The sequence below is a fragment of the Ambystoma mexicanum genome, chromosome 13 (assembly GCF_040938575.1).
Source record: "Ambystoma mexicanum isolate Mex_15411 chromosome 13, UKY_AmexF1_1, whole genome shotgun sequence".
Taxonomy (NCBI): Eukaryota; Metazoa; Chordata; class Amphibia; order Caudata; family Ambystomatidae; genus Ambystoma; species Ambystoma mexicanum.
In genome coordinates this window covers 33893914-33899913 of record NC_090938.1, presented here as the reverse complement: position 1 = coordinate 33899913, position 6000 = coordinate 33893914, and the positions used below count along the sequence as shown (strand labels likewise).

Sequence of the window (6000 nt, the reverse complement as noted above, 5' to 3'; positions counted from 1 at the left end):
AGGGGCAGCCACCACAGTAGTGGAGGGAGTTTGGCTTACTGTTCTTGATATGGTGCCAGATTTAAGAAAGTGCTTTTGGTTGTTGTGGAGGGGGGGGGTACACTGATGTACGCGGCATGCACCGAGCGGGGCCCCCACTGAACACGAGGCATGCATGCATGAAAAGAGGTGTCTCCCACTGACAGGAGACACACATCGAGAGGGGCCCCTACTGAACATGAGACATGCAGCAAAAGAGGGACCGTCATTGTGTACGAGGCACGCATCAAGAGAGTGCCCCCCACTGATTCCAGCACGCCGAGTGGTGCACTGCACAGCACTGCACACTGACACTGGAGCCTCGGGGCACAGAGGCGAGTGTGAGTTTCCCAGGGCCGTGCAGCCTCCACTCACAGCCTGGTGGAGCTAGAGGGACAGTTTGGATTCGCGGGCGGGGCCTGAGAAATAAACAGAGGCAGGATACAATGCTGGGGAGGGGGGAGGTGGCAGGAAGTGGCACTCTGCAATCACATCCAGGGAGCGAAGGATAGGGGGAGAGTGAGAAAGCTACAACGAACACGCCCACAGGAAGAGCCAGCCACCAGCCACAAGGAGAGAGTAACCGAGGGATATAGCAACATCCGAGCCCGAGAGAGCAGAGAAAAATACATGGACAACAGAGCCTGGGAGACAGCAGCATCAGAGGCTGGGAGAGAACTCGAGGGACATCAGAACCTGGGAGAGAACTCGGGGGATTCAGAGCCTGAGAGGGCAGAGAAAAATACATGGACAACAGAGCCTGGGAGAGAACTCGAGGCACATCAGAGCCTGGGAGAGAACTCGAGGGACATCAGAGCATGAGAGAGAACTAGGGGGACATCAGAGCCTGGGAGAGAACTCGCGGGACATCAAAACCTGGGAGAGAACTCGAGGGACATCGGAGCCTGGGAGAGTAACCGAGGAATACAGCAACATCGGAGCCTGGCAGAGAACTCGGGGGACATCAGAGCCTGAGAGAGAACCAGAGGAGCATCAGAGCCTGGGAGAGAACTCGGGGGACATCAGAGCCTGAGAGAGAACCAGAGGGACATCAGAGCCCGGGAGAGAACTAGAGGGACATCAGAGCCTGGGAGAGAACTCGGGGGACATCAGAGCTTGAGAGGGCAGAGAAAAATACATGGACAACAGAGCCTGGGAGACAGCAGCATCAGAGCCTGGGAGAGAACTCGAGGGACATCAGAACCCGGGAGAGAACTCGGGGGACATCAGAGCTTGAGAGGGCAGAGAAAAATACATGGACAACAGAGCCTGGGAGACAGCAGCATCAGAGCCTGGGAGAGAACTCGAGGGACATCGGAGCATGAGAGAGAACTAGGGGGACATCAGAGCCTGGGAGAGAACTCGCGGGACATCAAAACCTGGGCGAGAACTCGATGGACATCAGAGCCTGGGAGAGTAACCGAGGAATACAGCAACATCAGAGCCTGGCAGAGAACTCGGGGGACATCAGAGCCTGAGAGAGAACCAGAGGAGCATCAGAGCCTGGGAGAGAACTCGGGGGACATCAGAGCATGAGAGAGAACTCGAGGGACATCAAAACCCGGGAGAGAACTCGAGGGACATCACAGCCTGGGAGTGTAACCGAGGAATACAGCAACATCAGAGCCCGGGAGAGAACTAGAGGAACATCAGAGCCCGGGAGAGAACTAGAGGACCATCAGAGCCCGGGAGAGAACCATAGGGACATCAGAGCCCGGGAGAGAACTAGAGGAACATCAGAGCCTGGGGGAGAACTAGAGGAACTTAGGAGCCTGGGAGAGTAACCGAGGAATACAGCAGCATCGGAGACTGGGACAGGAGCTGGACACTAAGGAATACAGGAATAGCCAAGCCTGGGGAAGAGACAGAGGCGTGGGAGAGCAACAGGGAGGTGGCAGGGCAGAGAGGAATCCAGGGACATCAGGGTTTGGGACTGGGAAAGAGACACCCGAGGAGAAGGGGCACTCTCGCCAGTCTGCGAGAAGAAATGGCATTGAGTGCCTTTTAGCTGGAAAGAGACAGTCTTCGGAAGTCGGAACGTGAGCAGAGACAGCATTGGGAATCTCATTGTAATCAGAGTGCGCCTGACAGTCTGGGAGAGGAGACTGCACACAGCCATTGAATGCTCGGAAGAGGAGACCGAAGGGCATCGCTTGGCTCTGTAAAGAGACCGCCTTGTGGGCGTGCTGTCTAGCAAGAGACTGGCAAGCAACCAGGGGTCCTGTTGAAGAGACATCTACCCGTGTGAGTCTATCAGCCTGGAAGAGACGGCAGCCGAGACACCGTGGCGGAAAGCACGTCTGAGCAGTGAGTCTCTCTTTGCACACAAGCCTTGTATTGATTCTCCGCTGTTTGGGCTGATTGGGGAGGGGCTGGGGGTGTAATGCACCCGCGCCCCTCCCCCTTCTGGGGGAGGGTGGTTCGCTGCTATGATGCCCCATTGATTCTCTCCCCTCATCTCATGAGTGAGCATAGAATTCCTCTCGAGGCAGAGCGATCGTTCCTTCCCTAGTCTTGGGGGTTGTCCAACCCCCCTCCCCCCAATATGTCCATTTTGGTCAACCTCTCCCTCCGTTGAGATGCAATGTCTCCTCCAACCATACATTGCAACTTGGGCTGCACTGCATGGAAATCCTTCCGGGTGCAGGTTAACGTAGCAACGAGAAGCAGGCGACCAAGGGGTGCTTAGAAACAGGCCAATCCCCATTAGTATGGGAAAACAATCGGCCCATGCTAACCGTCTTCCTCCTGGGCTTGTGCAACTGGAGTTCTGTTTGCGGGGACCAGAGAACTCTGCCATTTCATTACGAAACAAACGAGTGCATTCTGGGAGTTGGCGTTCTCTTTTAACTAAATGAACACGTTGGGTCAAATCAGCATATAGCAGTGCTTCGTAAAAGGGCAAACCAGGACTGGATAAGCAGTATGATAACGAGAACTATACAACACATACCCAATGTTCTAGGGCTATGCTGAGTCCCCACAGCCATACCCAATCAAGGTAACGTAACGGAGCGACTGGGTTTAGTCTCAGAGGGTTTGAATGTTCTAGGGCTATACTGAGTCCCCACAAAACACTAAAAATTACAGTTAGACCAGTGCTCCAGATAAGATTTTGAGGTGGGAACTATACAACACATAACATGGGGGAATGAGAACTACACCTCCCAGAATGCACTGTGCTTTTGGAAATTCATCTAAATGGCAGGCAGGAATTGTTATGCACTCGCACCCACCTTACTCGGATTTCTTCAGCAACCACTGTAAGGGTTGTTAGGATGGATTTTGGGAGTCCTCTTGTTGTGGTGAACGGGGAGACACTGGGATTTTAGCCATACCCAATCAAGGTAACGTAACAGAGCGACTGGGTTTAGTCTCAGAGGGTTTGAATGTTCTAGGGCTATACTGAGTCCCCACAGAACACTAAAAATTACAGTTCGAGCAGTGCTCCAGATAAGATTTTGAGGTGGGATTATTTTACTCCCTATTTTTAAACTTTGAGAGTATATGTGATTACAAGAGAGTAAAAAGGACGTGTCTCCCTTGCAAGAGTAAAATGTATGTGACATCCAGCCGACTTGTGCAAAAACTGTATTGAAACTATTGCCATGTGGCAGCTTTCTGCATTGTGACAGAATAAACCTTTCATTATTTCTATAAGGTCTAGCCATTTGATCTCTTCTGAAAGTGGCCACCGTACTTGACTTTATGCATCTTCATGCTGCAGCCGCCCTGTAACACGGGGTTAGGCTTCATTAATGTGCCCACCGTATTTGACTTTCTGCATATCTGTGCTGTAGCCGCCCTGCAACATGGAGTTAGGCTTCATTAATGTGCCCACCGTATTTGACTTTCTGCATATCTGTCCTGTAGCTGCCCTGCAACATGCAATTAGGCTTCATTAATGTGCCCACTGTATTTGACTTTCTGCATCTTTGTGCCTTAGCTGCCCTTCAACATGGGTTAGGCTCCATGAATGTGCCCACTGTATTTGACTTTCTGCATCTTTGTGCCTTAGCTGCCCTGCAACATGGGTTAGGCTCCATGAATGTGCCCACTGTATTTGACTTTCTGCATCTTTGTGCCTTAGCCGCCCTGCAACATGGAGTTAGGCTTCATTAATGTGCCCACTGCATTTGACTTTCAGCATCTTCGTGTTGTAGCCGCCCTGCAACATGGAGTTAGGCGTCATTAATGTGCCCACCGTATTTGACTTTCTGCATATCTGTCCTGTAGCTGCCCTGCAACATGCAATTAGGCTTCATTAATGTGCCCACTGTATTTGACTTTCTGCATCTTTGTGCCTTAGCTGCCCTGCAACATGGGTTAGGCTCCATGAATGTGCCCACTGTATTTGACTTTCTGCATCTTTGTGCCTTAGCTGCCCTGCAACTTGGGTTAGGCTCCATGAATGTGCCCACTGCATTTGACTTTCTGCATCTTTGTGCCTTAGCTGCCCTGCAACATGGAGTTAGGCTTCATTAATGTGCCCACTGCATTTGACTTTCTGCATCTTCGTGTTGTAGCCGCCCTGCAACATGGAGTTAGGCGTCATTAATGTGCCCACCGTATTTGACTTTCTGCATATCTGTCCTGTGGCTGCCCTGCAACATGGAGTTAGGCTTCATTAATGTGCCCACTGCATTTGACTTTCTGCATCTTCGTGTTGTAGCCGCCCTGCAACATGGGGTTAGGCTCCCTTAATGTGCCCACTGTATTTGACTTATTGCATCTTTGTGCCTTAGCTGCCCTGCAACATGGGTTAGGCTCCCTTAATGTGCCCACTGTATTTGACTTTCTGCATCTTTGTGCCTTAGCTGCCCTGCAACATGGGGTTAGGCTCCCTTAATGTGCCCACTGCATTTGACTTTCTGCATCTTCGTGCTGTAGCCGCCCTGCAACATGGGGTTAGGCATCATTAATGTGCCCACCGTTTTTGACTTTCTACATCTTTGTGCTGTAGCTGCCCTGCAACTTGGGGTTAGGCTCCATGAATGTGTCCACTTGAACTCTTGCACTTCTGCCTGTGATGTAACTACCTCTATACGGCTCTCTGATGTATTTACTTCCTGCGCCTCCTGTCCTGTAACCATAAGCACTGTAACCAATCTCTTAAGCATAAGCGCCTAGATACCTCTGGGTTTGGTGCGCTATATAAATAAATATATTTAGATGTTGAAATCACAAAAACGTAGCCAATTACATAGTAAAGCAAACATGAATTGTATTGTGTGTTTTGAGGTTCGATAGCAGAATTTTCTTTTGATGTTTAATGAAAGTCCTCATTTCCTGGCTGGATCTATTACTACCTAATGGTATGCCAATGTTATGATCCAACAGTGCAGAGAGGCAAGGACTCCATGCTAAATTCTATACCTAATATCATGGTCAAATTGTTATTTATATACATAGAACATATTTATCACAATTATCACCGAACTGAATTTGGTGCTCCTTTATCTACCTCGAAAGGATGAAAGGCTGAGTTGGTCTTGCGGGATTCGAACCTGCAACCTAGAGATCGTCACAGATCACAGCAACAAGCACTCAACCAGCTGAGCTATCATATTGGCTAAAATCCTTCAGAGGTCAGTAAACTGTGTATCGACTGAGGTATAATAATCACAGTGCCTAGATATTGGACAAACCATGTATGAAGCGCTACATAAACTTAAATATAAAAGATAAAAGGATTATCACAGGGACAGGTTTTGCTAAGTTTCTATTTCAACTACAAATGTAACTTTCATTTGTTTGTTGTTGAACAGCACTTGCACTTTCTGGAGAGTCAGGTTTTGCATTTTTTAATTGTAGTCTTGAAGATTTGAGAAGCTATAACGCCTGTGATTGGTGTAATGACAATCACTCACCCTTGAGCAAAGACTGTGCTGTCACTGACCATTAATAGTAATGTACCCCATTGACTGCAAGGTTGAATGGATGTAAACTAGACCGTGCATAATCATTTTACACACTGTTTTT

The 6000-nt window shown here is 49.4% G+C and overlaps 1 protein-coding gene across 3 annotated transcripts in view; it reads left to right on the top strand.

The window, feature by feature from the left end:
* Positions 1-508: 508 nt before the first annotated feature.
* SOX13 (SRY-box transcription factor 13) overlaps positions 509-6000 on the top strand; it is a 184297-nt gene continuing 178805 nt past the window's right edge. Inside the window, exon 1 of one of the 3 annotated variants that reach the window (XM_069633103.1) lies at positions 509-2325. The gene's annotated coding sequence lies outside the window, so the exon portion shown is untranslated. The remainder of the gene's footprint in view (positions 2326-6000) is intronic. The other 2 variants (XM_069633101.1, XM_069633102.1) reach the window with 2 other exon arrangements.